Below are 15,177 nucleotides of genomic sequence, written 5' to 3'. Positions count from 1 at the left end.
TGTCTTTCTCTAAGTCACTGTTTTCTAAGTCAGTCTCTCATCCTGTAGGTATAACATCTCATCCCGCTCATTGAGATCTCCCCATTAACAACTACATTTTGAGATCTGTCTGTGAGCCAATTGTTAATCCATCTAATGTGTATTCTGTTAATTCTGTATAATTCAGTTTTTTTAAAAAAATCAAAAATGTCATGTGATACTAAGTCAGATGCCTTGGAGAAATCTATATATGGTGTGGAAACACAGTTGCCTTTATCAACCAGTCTGTAAACCTGTTTTAAAAAAAAAAAAAAAATTTGACAAGACTGACTTTCCATGAAACCATGCTGTGTAGCCTCTAGTTCTTTGACAGAGTCCCAAATTCACGGTTCCATTATTTTACCTGGGATTAACGTCAGGCTAACTGGTCTACAATTCCTTGGGTCATCCTTTTCTCCCTTTTTAAAAATTGGAACTACATTGGCAGTCCTCAGTCCTTTGGAATGTCCCTTATTTTTCAAGATTTGTTAAAAAGTAACAGCTGTTCAAAGTTCTCCTTTGTTAGTTCCTTCAAGACTCTTGGTTGTAAATTGTTTGGGTCTGTTTATTTGAAAATGTTAATTTTGGCAGATTCTGCCTCATGTGCTCCTTTTGTTACAGATAATAATCTTAATATTTTATCTGCAAAATCACATGGGTTGGCTACATCCTCGTATCTCATTCTGAATAGAGAGTACAAATATCTATTTAACATTCCTGCCTTTTCTACATCACTGTTTACAAGTTTAGCGTCTGCATGTACTGATGGACCTATACCTGACTTCCCTTATCAGTTGCCTGCATTTTTTTAAACTTTATATTCATTGCCATTTACTTCCCCTTTTTTGCATCCTTTATATATTTTATTTATGTTTTATCACCACATTCACATCTCTTTTTAGCCAGATTGGCTCCTTGCCCAGCATAACTTTTGTTTTTAAATGTCTGTGGAACCATGGCTTTTTGGGCATCCAATAGAATGTCCTTGAACAATTTCCAGTTTTTGTTAAAGTTTCCATTTTGAATTTGTTCCCAGTCAGTTATGCCAATAATTGCTTTAAGCTTTGGAAAACTGGCCCTTTTAAAGTTCTAAATATACTTAACGTACTACTAGTTGTGACATATTCTATTTCCACAAAGTAAATATAGCTACATCATGCCTTTTTTGTTTCAGTTTTCACCAAAAAGGTTAGCAGTGATTGAACGACTAACATAGTGAACGTGAGTATAAATGGGGTAGGATCTGAGGCTAAAATAGGGAAAGAACAAGTTAAGAATTATTTAGACAAGTTAGATGTCTTCACCAGCAGGGCCTGACGGAATGCATCCTAGAATACTTAAGGAACAGGCTGAAGAGATGTCTGAGTCATTAGCAATTCTCTTTGAGAACTCATGGAGAGACAGGAGAGATCCCAGAGGACTGGACAAGGGTAAGTATAGTACCTATTGATAAAAAATGGAATAAGGACAATTATAGACCAGTCAGCTCAACTTCGGTACCTGGAAGATAATGGAGTGAATAATCAAATAATTGATAGTAAACACCTAAAAGATGATAAGGTGATAGATAAGTAACAGTCAACATAGATTTGTCAAGAACATATGTCCTAGCAATCAAATATCCTTTTTTGACATGGTAACAAGCCTTGTGGATGTGGGGAAGCAATAGATGTAAGTAAGGCTTTTGTTACTGTCTCACATGACCTTCTCATAAGCACACTAAGGAAATATAGCCTAGACTAACCTACTGTAAGGTGGGTGCACAACTGGTAGAGAAACTGAACTCAGAGTTATCAATGGTTTACAGTCAGGCTGGAAGGGCATATTGAGTGGTTTCCTCCTGGGATCTGTCCTGGGTCTGATTCTATTCAATATTTTTATAAATGATTTGGATAATGTCAGAGAGAGTACTCTTATAAAGAGTGCAGTTGATACCAAGCTGGGAAGGGTTACAGGCACTTTGGTGGACAGGATTAGAATTCAAAATGATCTTGATAAACTGGAGAAATGGTCTGAAATAAATAGGATGAAAAACAGGACAAATGCAAAGTACTACACTTCAGAAGGAATAATCAGTTGCACAAATACCAAATAAGTAGTGACTGCCTTAGATGGTGTACGGCAGAAAAGGAAGTGGATCACAAACTAAATGTTAGTCAACAAATTTTGTAAGCAAGATACAAGAGAAATTCTTCCACTCTTCTCAGAGCTGATAAGATCTCAACTAGAATGCTATGTCCAGTTCTGGGCACCACAGTTCGGGAAAGATGTGGACAAATTGGAGATAATCCAGAGGAGAGCAACAAAAATGAGTAAAGGTCTAGAAAACATGACCTACAGGGAAAGATTGAAAAAATTGTGTGTGTTTAGTCTGGAGAAGAGAAGATAAATCTTCCAGTAAGTAAAAGGTCATTATAAAGAGGAGGGGGATCAGTTGTTCTCTTTATCCACTGAGGACAGGACAAGAAGTAATGGGCTTAAATTGCAGTAAGGGGGATATAGGTTAGAGATTAGGAAAATCTTCCTAATTGTAAGGGTAGTTAAGCACTGGAACAAATGATCTAAGGAGGTTGTGGAATCTCTGTCATTGGAGATTTCTATGAACAGGTTAGACAAACACCTGTCAGGGATTGTCTAGAAGATAATACTTAGTCCTGCCACAATGCAGGAGATTGGACTAGATGACCTATCGAGGTCTCTTCCACTCCTATATTTCTATGAGTGTATGATCACTGATACCTCGGCAACGGTTAGTGTTTAGGTCAGTGATCATTGCTCTTTCTTGTCTGTCAGAATAAGGACCAATATTGAGTTGGGTGCAGGATTTGGTGTTAAAAATTATTCTGTTTAGAAACTCTAAGGAAGTTTTGTTACTGGCTGCATAAAATGTCCAGCAAAATCTCCCTCAGATTATAGTCACCTTTGATATGTTTTTCCTCCTACGTATTATGGATAGATATTTAATGAGGATTTTGTCCTTTAGTTCAGTGGTTTTCAACCTTTTTTCATTTCTGGACCCCTAAATATTTTCAAATGGAGGATTTTCAAAAGAATTCCCTTTGGAAATCTTAGTCTGCGGACCCCAGGTTGAAAACCATTATTCTAGTCTAATTAAGTTGTCTGTAACAGATGTCCACCAGTACCCCATCTTTAATCCATAAGCATTCAAACTGTTCTCATTCTTGTGATTTTTAATCTTCGATGACTAACAGGTAATTGTGTCTTTGATGTGAAGTGCCACCTTCCTTCCCTTTTTTGCCCCCATTCTAGCCTTGCGAAACAAAGTAAATAACCATCGATTTTAACATCCCAATCACAAGACCCAGCCCACCAATATTAAGTAACTCTGTTTATTTCTTTTAATACATTAATATCTCCAGTGCCTCTTGTTTATTACCACGCTCCTAACGTTAGTATCTAAACAATTAAAAATGTGATCCTTGCATGCCATGTAGTACTTGGATTTGTAATATGCATGATGCCATGAGGCTGTTTACATATTTGGGTGTTTGTACCACAGTTGCTTAATTATACCTCCTCACCCCCCTTCATGGTTGATTAAAGCCCTCCTTTACTACTATAACTAATTTATCACTCAAGAGAATAGTACCCCTTCTGTTGAGATGGAGGGTATCAGAACTGTACAATCCCCTCTCTTCATACTAAGTGTTCCAGTGTTCCACAAAATCAAAACCTCCCTCCCTATGCCATCTACTTAGCCATCCGTTCACCTCCAGTATCTTCTGCCTTCTTTTTTTCCCTCTTGCTCGAGGAACAGGAAGAATTTCTGAGATGATTATGTGGATATTCCTCTCCTTCAGCATTCTTTCCAATCCAGAATCTGTGGAATGGTACCTTATGTGGTGTCACTCATGTCAATGTAGATCACCACCAAAGGAACCAATCTTAGAATCTTGCTTATTCTTGTGGTGGTGTCCTTAGTCTTTGTTCCTAGAAGGCAGCAAACTCTCCTGCTATCCTTCTGTCCCTTGCAAAATGTTGTACCCATTCTTCTTACCACAGAACCACTCTCTGGGCTTGCTATCCAATCTCTCTCCCCTTTCTCAGTCCATGTCTCCTTGCTCAGCCAGTCCTAGTCTGCTTCTTTCCCCAGTTATTTGTGTGAACCCGGAGTCCTTACCCCACCATAGTGGCTCCCAGACTCGTTATTACAGTCTGCTTTTTTCCTTCCCCCCATTCTGGCTTTTGTCCCTATATATTTGAATCAGGCAGCTTCCTCTTCTCTTCTGCTAGCAGCCAAGCAGTGTGGGTAATTAAGAGCATGAGAGACAGGCATCCTGCTTACCGTTTTGGTGCCTGGCCCCACCCAACCTGGAGCAGTTGGGATCAGTCTTCTCAGAGAAAGTCCTTCTGAGCCCCCATAGCTCTGGGTTAGAGCATGCACAGTCACTATGTGGGGATGGTGCACGTGCAGTCTGATCAGACCACACCACACGATCCATTGTTTACAGCCAAGCTCTACGATACAACTGCATTTGCTCGAACCCCTCAGACAGAGACAAACACCTACATGATCTCTATCAAGCATTCTTACAACTACAGTACCCACCTGCTGAAGTGAAGAAACAGATTGACAGAGCCAGAAGAGCACCCAGAAGTTACCTATTACAGGACAGGCCCAACAAAGAAAACAGAACGCCACAAGCCATCACCTTCAGCAGCCAACTAAAACCTCTCCAACACATCATCAAGGATCTACAACCTGTCCTGAAGGACGACCCATCACTCTCACAGATCTTGGGAGACAGGCCAGTCCTTGTTTACAGACAGCCCCCCAACCTGAAGCAAATACTCACCAGCAACCACACACCACACAACAGAACCACTAACCCAGGAACCTATCCTGCAACAAAGCCCGTTGCCAACTGTGTCCACATATCTATTCAGGGGACACCATCATAGGGTCTAATCACATCAGCCACACTATCAGAGGCTCGTTCACCTGCACATCTACCAATGTGATATATGCCATCACGTGCCAGCAATGCCCCTCTGCCATGTACATTGGTCAAACTGGACAGTCTCTATGTAAAAGAATAAATGGACACAAATCAGACGTCAAGAAATATAACATTCAAAAGCCAGTCGGAGAACCCTTCAATCTCTTTGGTCACTCAATTACAGACCTAAAAGTTGCAGTTCTTCAACAAAAAAAACTTCAAAAACAGACTCCAACGAGAGGCTGCTGAATTGGAATTAATTTGCAAACTGGATACAATTAACTTAGGTTTGAATAGAGACTGGGGGTGGATGGGTCATTACACAAAGTAAAACTATTTCCCCATGTTTATTCCCCCCCCCCCCACTGTTCCTCAGATGTTCTTGTCAACTGCTGGAAATGGCCCACCTTGATTATCACTACAGAAGGTTCCCTCCCCCCCCATTCCCCACTCTCCTGCTGGTAATAGCTCACCTTATCTGATCACTTTCATTACAGTGTGTATGGTAACACCCATTGTTTCATGTTCTCTATGTGTATAAATCTCCCCACTGTATTTTCCACTGTATGCATCCGATGAAGTGAGCTGTAGCTCACGAAAGCTTATGCTCAAATAAATTTGTTAGTCTCTAAGGTGCCACAAGTACTCCTTTTCTTTTAGGAGCTGTGAGAGGCTTCAACATGCTCTGTGGGGATGGACTCTGAAGTTTTTAGCTTTTAAGCTCTAGCAGCCAGTCTCTACTAAGCATTTGCAAATTGAGATTTTTCAAATACTTATAACTCATCCAAATTTGGGTGGAATTTCACAGGGACTGCAAAAGGCACATTTTTGACACAAGTCCAAAGCATGGGGGGTACTAGAACATTTCAAAGAAAAGGTCTCCAGATTTGAAGTAAGGGGAAATGTATTTTTCCCTAACATCGTTTTCAGAAATTGCTGAACCGTTTTGGCTAAAACAAATACAGAAATTATCAGCCTGAGGCAGAGAGCTCCCATGAAAAAATTCAGCTCAAACAGTTAAAGTCTGGCAAAGTTGTAAGCAACTAAAACCCGGATCTTATAATGAGAAGTGTCAGGCAACCTTAATAGGCAGTTACCAGCGTTGCTTATAATCACCTCATACTTCCCCAAGCTTCTGATTTCTCTCGGAGGCCTGCAGGTTATTATTCTCACTTAGGGAGATACAGGTTTAAATCTAAAGGTCAGTACAAGTCTATCATATGCCATCTATAAGCCACAGAGTGGGTAGTTAGACAAGAGTTTTTTTAGTTCATGGTGGAAGAAAGCTTTGTTTCCTACAATGAGGTAAGAAGGATTATTTACAGGGTTGGCTTAGTTGTTCCTATTATCTCTCTACTCTTGTTTGGGGCCTCTTTTTGACACCAGCTTTTTCCTCTTTGGGAAAGGAGAATAAGCTGGCTTCAACGTGTACTTAAAAACCCATGCAAATTTGAACAATCCTCTGCCTGTTCTCAAGATATTCTCAAGGACCTAGATGAATTTAAGTTAAATAAATGGTCCAAGTTTCTTGTGTGACGGGGAGGTTGGTCAACTACATGAGACATTTCCCCCTTTCGTATTAGCTTATGGGCTAAACCTTGTAGCTAAAATGAAGAATACTGAGCTCTCTTGCCAGCTTTACCCTGAGCCTGCTTCTCCAATTTAAAAGAATAAAATCGTTTCCTGCTGTTCACTGTACTTAATTGTAACAGTGATTCAAAGTTCAATTTGATGAACTTTTATTGTACTTACAATGGTTTTGATATGCTTACTTTTTCTTTCCTGACATAGCACATCTTTTATTGAATTGTTTTCAGTATTTGTTGTTGTTTAGTATTTCCTATTCCTCCTCTCCAATCACTTGTGTATCTTCCTTCTTTCCTTACATTGGTCTTCTGTTCTTTCCCCGCTCCCCTTAAATCTCTGTTCCCTACTTCTCTCTTCCAGTTCATCCCCTTACTTTCCCACCCACACTCAATCATATTTGGACGTCCTCCCTCACCTTGAAAAAAGAATGGAATGTCTGCTCTTCTCCTTGCTGTCTCTTCTTCCTTATCAAGGAAACTCGTAGTAAGCAGCTCTTGAGCCCCACTTATACCATTTGTCTGCTCCAAACTTCCATACAGCGTGAGCACGTGGTATTTCTGTTTGTCACTGATCATCGTTACCAAGTCTGGCAATGTAAAATTACAATGACAGATGATACTTCTGTTTTAGCTGTAGCTTCTTCTTGTGTTAGTAAGATGGTTTAGGTAGCTTATCAACAAATATTGCTTCAGTGATGAGTCAGCAGAGTCCAGTATGGTTATTACTGGATATAGCATATAAAATTTGCAGATGACACCAAGCCAGGAGTGGTTGCAAGCACTTTGGAGGACATGATTAGAATTAAAAATGACCTTTTTAAATTGGAAAACTGGCCTGAAATCAACAAGATGAAATTCAATAAAGGCAAATGCAAAGTACTACACTAAGGAAGGAAAAATCAAATGCACAGTTACAAAATGGGGAATAACTGGTTAGGCAGTAGTACTGAAGAAAAGGATTTGGGGGTTGTAGTGGATCACAAAGTGAATGAGCCAATACTGAGATGCAGTTGCCAAAAGAAACAAAAAAAGAGCTAGTATCTTCATGGGGTGTATTAACAGGAGTGTCATAGCTAGTATCTTCCTGGGGTGTATTAACAGGAGTGTAAGGCATGGGAAATGTTCCACTCTACTTGACACTGGTGAAGTCTCAGCTGGAGAATTGTGTCCAGTTTTGGGTGCTGCACTTCAAGAAAGATATAGACAAATTGGAGGGAGTTCAGAGAAGAACAAAAATGATAAGTTTTAGAAAATATTACCTATGAATAAAGGTTAAGTAAAATGTGCATGTTTAGTCTTAAAAAGACTGATAAGTCTTAAAGTATGTTAAGGGCCTTTATAGGGATGACGGTGATCAGTTGTTCTCAGTGTCCAGTGAGGACAGGACAAGAGGTAATGGTCTTAATCTGCATCAAGGGAGATTTAGGTTAGATATTAGGAAAAAATTTCCAACTCCAGGGATAGTTAAGCACTGGAATAGGCTTTCAAGAGAAGTTGGGGAGTCCCCATCACTGAAAGTTTTAAAGAGCAAGTTAGACAAATACTTGTCAGGTATGGTCTAGGAATACTTGGTCCTGCCTCAGTGCAGGGTGGGGTGGACTAGGTGACCTCTTGAGGTTTCTTCTAGCTTTATATTTCTATTATTCGGTATAAAAAAGCTTGATAAATAAACTAGAAAGTGGTGTTCTTTGATTATAACTGGTTCCTTCTTTCACTTTTTGGACTCTGAAGGAGTGATGGCTTGTGGTTATTGCAGTAGATTGTGTGTTAGGACAGAGTTCTAATCTTGACTCTGCCACTGATTACACCAAGTGTCCCTGAGCAAATCACTTACATACTTTGTGCAACCGTTTACCTACCTGCAAAATGGGTGGCATACTAAAGCACCTTGCAGATGAGTTGACGGTTAATTAATGTCTAAAGTGCTTTGATGAAAGCTGGTGTTAAAATAATAAAAGTCGTTGTACCTTTATTGCAACTTTTTTCTGGTTATCTTTAAGAACTTTAAAAAGGTATTATTATCTCCCTTTTATAGTTGGAAAAACGGAGGCACAAAAAGGTAAAGTGACTTCCCAAACTCTTGCAGTCAATAGAAGAGTTGAGAATATAAATCAGATGTTTTTTATTTTTTTGATTCCCCTGCCTTAACCATTAGACTGTGTGCTGCAACCCTGTCTGTAGAAAGAACTGGACCTCTGTTGTGAGTCTACAGCTCCTCTTCTACTAACTCTTTTACCAGTGCCAAAAGGACTCCTGCAATTTTTTTTTTGTTTGGTTGGTTTTTTGGCTACAACAAAGTCGATAATTGGAGTACCACAGGATGTCATGGGTGAATCATGCACCCACTAATGCCACTGTCACTTGGGATTTTCCCAACTTTTTTGGCTCCATCTGTTTGCCTGGTCACTTTGTTTTCCTCTTTCCTCCTGTGCTGGCTCCCTGACACACAGTTGCCAATACCCATTAGACTGCCTTCCTTTCTTTGTGTCATCCCTCCAACAGTTTCCGATTTCTACACCTCTTTTCTTTCCTGAACCCCACCTCAGATCTTCAGAATTCTTGGCTGGGAGTTGAAATTGTTTCCTGGATGTCACAACAGAATAGATACAAAAGCATTTTCCATCTGATTTTACCTTGCTCCTACAATATCTTGAGTGACAGCAAAATATTTTCTATACCTGTTTTGGGTAGGTGGCAAAAACTGATGTAGCAAGGGAATGGCTAAGCACAATGGACTGAGTGGTAGTGCAATAGCAAGCAAAACCATTTCTTGTACAGCTATGACAACCTGCAATTTTACATAGTAATTTAATAATGTAAGACAAGTCACTGGTTCAATTTTTCTATTTCAAAAAGACACCTTGTGCTTAACTAACAATTCATGATTTTCAAATGCAATATGAAAAACATTCTGCCAAATCAATGCAAGATAAAAGAAATAAATTGCAGCATGTCAGATGAATTCTAAACAAAACATGAATCACAAACTACCTTCCTCTAATTCAAGTGAGCGGTCTGAATGGCTTTTTTCTCCTTCGAGAATTGACTGCTCATTCTCCCTGAATGTGAATCTGGAATCCTAGAAAATCAGTGACAGGAGTACTTAGGCACTTCCTTGCCAATTGGAATGTTTAGAATTAAAGTTAGGTGAGTACCCTTGTCCTGACTCCGCTCTCATTCCATTTTTGTAACCTCTGCAGTAGAGCACTCTGGATCCCTTGACATGCGCATGTGTAAAATAAATGTTCTGGGCCCCAGGGATATATTAGTTACTGTACATAGGCCTAGCATTTGAGTGCTCTCTACTACCTTGTCCTCAGTTACACGTATACATGTTTCTGCTCTGCAGCATTGTGATGCACTTTATGAATCCCAGACTGGCCAGGAAGGGTTAATGAGGTGCTCCAGGCACCATCAGCAACATCTGATTAATATACAACAGCTGTCAGGCTTGGAAGGGGTGGTTAAAAGAAGAGAACCAGCTCAGTTCAGAGCTGATTAGAAAGGAGAGCAGACCGGCAGCTCCCATATTGTACGAGAAGCCTGGCTGGGGCCAGAAGCTGAATGAAGACGGTGGTCTGCAGAGGGTAGGACTGACACAGACTGTTGAATTTCTTACCAGGAAACCTGCTCATGAGTGCTATGGCAAGACACTGATGCTGGAGTCTGCCTGAAAGAAAGGGAGCTAAAAACTGAGCCCAATAGAACTGAAGATTCTTTTGGTTTGTGTTTATGTTGGACTTCGAGTTGGAGACTCTGCTACCCTGAAAGGAGTTAAACTCTGTGACTTGGCTAAAGGATAAGCCACATCCATAAACCAAAGCATGCTGAAAACTCTGTTTGGAAAAGTGAGGCAGAACTGCTCTAGTGCTACATCATGAGGGGAGAGACAGGGAATGCATTTGTGCCACAAGAATCTTATCATACTACTCTTCCAAAGGTTCTGTAAATGAGAATTGGTGTGCTGCACAGAAGACGTTACAGCAAAACCCAGCTCCTTTTTCAGAGTCTCTGGATGGAAACATGAGGAACACAACTCTGTCTTCCCCAGATTATTTTGAATTCAAGACTACAGGAGGAGGATGGCTTCAGTTTTGGACCGTCCAGAACAAACTTCTTAAGTTGTCTTTACACGTTGGAAATGAAGCACAGGGACAGGTTAATGTTGTTTATTAATGAAAGCTTCCTGGAATCTCTTTGTAGTGGTCCCTCACACTTGAGCAGGGGGGAGGCCACGCTGCCTCACTACTGGCAGACTGCAGGTAACCATCTTATAGGGGAGAGTTCCAGCCCCTGGGCGGAGTGAAGCACAACAGTGTTTAGCCCACAGCCACCTGGCTGGGGCAGACAGGAATTAACAGCCTATAATTAGTCTATCAGGGAGCTCTGGCCCTCTGGGCGGGGCAGAGACACAAACAGTCTTTAGCTTAGCCCACAGCCATCTGGCTGGGGCAGACAGCTACAAACAGTCTGTAGAGGGACTCTGGCTTCCTCTGGGTGGAGCAGAGCCACAAACAGGGCTCTATATTCAAGGCAGAGCTGTAGCAGTCTAGGGGCTCAGGCAGGGGGTGAGCACCAAAGCAGTCTAGGGGCTTAGGCAGGGGGTGAGCGCCAACACAGGCCTCCTGGCCTATGGAGGGGAGGCTGCCGCCCCAGGGGTGGAGTGGCAGGGGGTAGGGGGACAGGGTCCCACCTGACTCCACTCTGCCACTGTTAGGGGTCCTGGACTGGGACGCTGTGATCTGCCACTGGGTCAGCGGGATTCCAGCCACAACATGCTGACTCTCACTCTGGCAGCAGAACCGGACTAGAGTCTGATCCCTGCGGGCTACCTCCTACCTCAGTCTGTGCGTAAAGTCCAGTGGTCCAAAGATCCCCTGTCTCCTCCAGGTCTTTGGCCACTGGTAATGCCAGCAGCTCCTCGGGGTCCTTGTCTGCCTCCCCTGATGGCAAGGTGTCGGTTAACTCTGGGGCTGGGTTGGGCTCTCGCAGAGGCATCTGCTCCCTAGAAGAGATGTCCACTCTCTCCTGTGGCTCAGCAGCAACTGATCTCCAGCGCTCTCCTTTTCTACTTCCTGTCCCGCCCTAATACTTCCGATGAGGGGGGTGGGGGTGGATTTGGCTCCGCCCACCCAGGGGACTGTAATGGTCCCTCACACTCCAGTTTGGAGAGAGGCCATTCCACCTTACTACACTCTTCTTCACATCTAGTTTAAACTACACCTGAATTTCTAACATTAAAGGGAATGGTGAAGCTTTATTAGGTGCTTGCATGAAAGTTCAGCTCTTTCCCCAGCGTGCTGCTCCTAAATGCCTGGTTTTGCCTATTCTGTGACAGAAAACCAGGCACGACAGAGGCTTCCTATTTATACTTCAGGAAAAAGAAATGAAGAAGCTACATTTTATTGAATGGAAAATCTGTTAGTATTACAGCTCAAAGTCACTGATTACTAGTCAATGATGCCAAAATATTACTTCATTGTGGGGGAGTCTATGTGTAATATGCTTCTTATTCTTCATCAGCTCCAGAAGCCTAAAAGTTGTTTGTCTCTGTGAAAGAACAGGGCAACAAGACATGCGTTGACAGTATATGTTGCCTTGCACACAGCTCTGTCTGTGGTTCTACTATCACTATGTAGTTACATCAGCTGAAGAGCTTTGGCTGGTTCCCTTGTGTCCAGATCCGTGTAGAGGACCTTTTAAGAGCTAGACCCTTTTAGCACAAAGACAGCTGAGTCCCGTGGAAAAATGGTGCCAGGTCTCCTCTCCATTTCGTAGGTTTCTTTTGCTTTTCATTATGAAAAAGGTTTTTAGGCAAATGCTCAAAGGTTGCCTGTGATGTGTCTTGCTTTTTGAGCTAAATAAGATCTTGTAGATTCTATATTTGTAGTTGCCATCTCTTTAAATCCAGTATTTGTCTTGTGTTTTAGCTATTAAGGTACATTATGAAGCTGTGTAACTTTAAGATGTTCAAACTAGGCATTGATAGTTTTTTACTCCACACCAACAGCAAACCTTTTTTAGTGTGAGGTGATTTATTTACTCCTTGACTTTATGAATACTTTTTGAATTAGCTTATTTCTTTTGCATGGGATTATTTTGGAGGGTACAAAATGGATGTAGAAGTACAATATTGAAATATGTTTTTAGATATAGTCTCTTCCTGTCTCATCTAAATAAGAAAAATATGATTCTGGATATTGATTTTTCAATCCCACCAGGAAACAAGTGACTCTGTGTATTACATGAGGGGGTCATTGTAGTTACCAGTTTTAAGAGTTTTTCTACCAGAGGACAGGTTTCAGAAGCTGGTGGCTACAATAGAGTCAGTTCTTTAGTCACATTTGCCAGGGCTCTGACACTGCTAGTGCAGGAGAGCAATATTACTATTAATGTGGTTCCGTGGGTGAAATTCCACGTGCATCCTCTGCAGAAATTTCCTTTTTTTTCCTGAACCCACAGGACCATTCATACCTATCTTGTCTAGTCCCAATGCTGAAAGGAGTATTGCAATCTTTCTTGTTTTAGCTACAAGAAAGTAGATATTTGGAATACCACAAGATGTCAAAATATCAGAGGTTTGGTGGTGACCATCAATACCAGTTTCATCGGCTGGAGAACTTGTTCGGGGACCAACTTCACCCAAGTACAACAGACAAACAAAGTTCCTGCATTTTTAGTTGGCTTGACTTTAGGACTGTTAGGGCATATCTGATTCTTCTACATAATCCTGATTACTCAAAACGTAGTTCTCAGGTCTTGACAATACTTTAGCAATGACTTATATAAAAAAAACCAAGGAGGTACCTGTGTCACGCTGTCTGGAATGGCTCACGACTTTGAGTGCTACATTGGCAGACACCCCAAACCGGTGGTTCATTAATTAGATTTCACCAAGTCAGTAACAAATGTGAACTCATGGACCACAATAACAGTCTTACCAAGGAGTCAGACAGTCCCCTTAAACTCTCTCTCTCTTGCCATCCAGACAAACTGGACTTAGTGATAAATGCTCACTTACATCAAAAGTCACACCATATCAGGTTGCTTCCAGTCCCAAGAGACCAATCATTTACCCCAGATCAATGTACTCTAGATCCTACACCAAAGACTACGCCTGTAGCCAATCCTGTAATAAACTAACCAGGCAAAAGGAATAAGAGAGTTACTTACAGGTTAAAGCAAGCAAACATGCACACACTAATGAATTACCATTTAGATCCTAAGAGTGACAGAGTGATCTGTCTATTCAAAGTGTCTTTCAGGGCAGACCCAGGAGGCAGCTTCTGGGGAACCTCTGGCTTCAGTTTAGAGTCTCTGGCCCTTCAGAGATTAAACAGCCAAAAAGATGCAGAGTTCAAGATGATGGGACGAGTTCACATGCATGTCTCCTCTTTATGGGTGGTACTTACAAAAAATAAAATGGGGGAGGAGGAGAAATGAATATTGAATAAACTCAGCAGTTCAGAAAATCTCTAGCTCCATTTGTCATTTGTTCTATAATCAAACAAGTATCCTTTGCCCAATAAATAAATAAAGCCAAGTGTTCATTTATTAGATGGCTAAAATGGTCATGGCAGAATTTTACCATAGCAGAAGTCTTTTTTCCTTTTGGAATTATGTGTGATCACTCACTCTTAGCAGCCTCCTGGCCTGCAGGATCATATGCGACATATAAATAGGCTTGACAGAACTTTTAATTTTTTTATATTTGGAGGGATAATATTGATGTTTTGTTTTTTAATTTTTAGCAATGTTAATGTTCACAGTTGCACACACATTGATTGTGTGTGTGAGGTCAGACTGAAATTGACAGATGTTTAGGATAAAAAAACTAAAGCTTTATAACTAGGGCTGTCAAGTGATAAAAAAAAATTAATCGCGATTAATCGTGCTGTTAAACAATAACAATATCATTTATTTAAATATTTTTGGATGTTTTCTACATTTTCAAATATATTGATTTCAATTACAACACAATACAAAGTGTACAGTGCTCACTTTATATTTATTTTTTATTACAAATATTTGCACTGTAAAAAACAAAAGAAATAGTATTTCCAATTCACCTAATATAAGTACTGTAGTGCAATCTCGTTATCATGAAAGTTGAACTTACAAATTGTTGAATTATGTACAAAAAAAACTGCATTCAAAAATAAAACAAGAGCCTACAAGTCCACTCAGTCCTACTTCAGCCAATCACTCAGACAAACAAGTTTGTTTACATTTTTAGGAGATAATGCTGCCTGCTTCTTGTTTACAATGTCACCTGAAAGTGAGAACAGGTGTTCTCATGGCACTGTTGTAACTGGCGTACAAGATATTTATGTGCCAGATGCGCTAAAGATTCTTATGTCCCTTCATGCTTCAATCACCATCCCAGAGGATATGCATCCATGCTGATGGCTGGTTCTGCTCGATAACGATCCAAAGCAGTGCGGACCGATGCATGTTCATTTTCATCATCTGAGTCAGATGCCACCAGCAGAAGGTTGATTTTCTTTTTTGGTGGTTCAGGTTCTGTCATGTCCGCATTGGAGTGTTTCTCTTTTAAGACTTCTGAAAGCATGCTCCACACCACATCCCTCTCAGATTTTGGATGGCACTTC

At 40.9% G+C, this 15,177-nt stretch overlaps 1 protein-coding gene across 10 annotated transcripts in view; it reads left to right on the top strand.

Annotated features, from left to right (window-relative positions):
- Positions 1 to 15,177, top strand: part of FBXW7 (F-box and WD repeat domain containing 7) — a 279,362-nt gene that overhangs the window by 91,589 nt on the left and 172,596 nt on the right. The window contains exon 1 of one of the 10 annotated variants that reach the window (XM_074950994.1): positions 1,325 to 1,448. The exons of the other annotated variants lie outside the window; for them this stretch is intronic. The gene's annotated coding sequence lies outside the window, so the exon portion shown is untranslated. Of the gene's footprint in view, positions 1 to 1,324; positions 1,449 to 15,177 lie in introns of those variants that run through there. 10 annotated transcript variants of the gene reach the window in all.

Source organism: Natator depressus, chromosome 4, assembly GCF_965152275.1.
Source record: "Natator depressus isolate rNatDep1 chromosome 4, rNatDep2.hap1, whole genome shotgun sequence".
Lineage (NCBI taxonomy): Eukaryota > Metazoa > Chordata > Testudines > Cheloniidae > Natator > Natator depressus.
Note: the sequence above shows the minus strand (reverse complement) of the source record. Positions and strands in the feature narration are given on the sequence as shown.